Raw genomic sequence first — 459 nt, 5'->3', positions numbered from 1 at the left:
GGGGCGCAGGGCCGAGCGGGGCGCGGGGGGCTCGCGGGGGTGTGTGGCGCCGAGGGTCTTGAGGGCTCGTGGGCGCCGCCGCCCCCGAGCACCGCCAAGCCCGAGCAGAAAGGAAATGGGGGTCTGAGCTCCGCCTCCCGGAAAAGGCCCGGCCACGATCGTCCAGCCGCGGCGCCGGGGGCAGGTGGGGGGTGCTGGGCTCCGGAGGGGAAGTCCCAGGACGGCCGCGGGGCCCCAGCTGGAGGAGTCCGGGGTGCTTCTCCCCCCAAACCGCCGAGCGCCGCACCCCAGCCCAGCTCCCTCCCCGCTGCACCCCCACCCGCGCGGGGGCGGGGATCTGCGGCGCCCCGCCCCGCCCCCGCGGTTGCTGGGGCAACCACTAGACGCCAGGCGCGAGCCCGTGCGTGCCGCCTGCTTCCTGGCGCCGCGAGCTGGCCGGGCGTGCAGCCTGCTCCTCCA

Source organism: Elephantulus edwardii, unplaced genomic scaffold, assembly GCF_000299155.1.
Source record: "Elephantulus edwardii isolate Elephantulus edwardi_28Jun2011 unplaced genomic scaffold, EleEdw1.0 scaffold00022, whole genome shotgun sequence".
In the NCBI taxonomy this organism is placed as follows: Eukaryota; Metazoa; Chordata; class Mammalia; order Macroscelidea; family Macroscelididae; genus Elephantulus; species Elephantulus edwardii.
The sequence above is the reverse complement of the archived record's forward strand: the minus strand, read 5'-3'. Positions refer to the sequence as shown.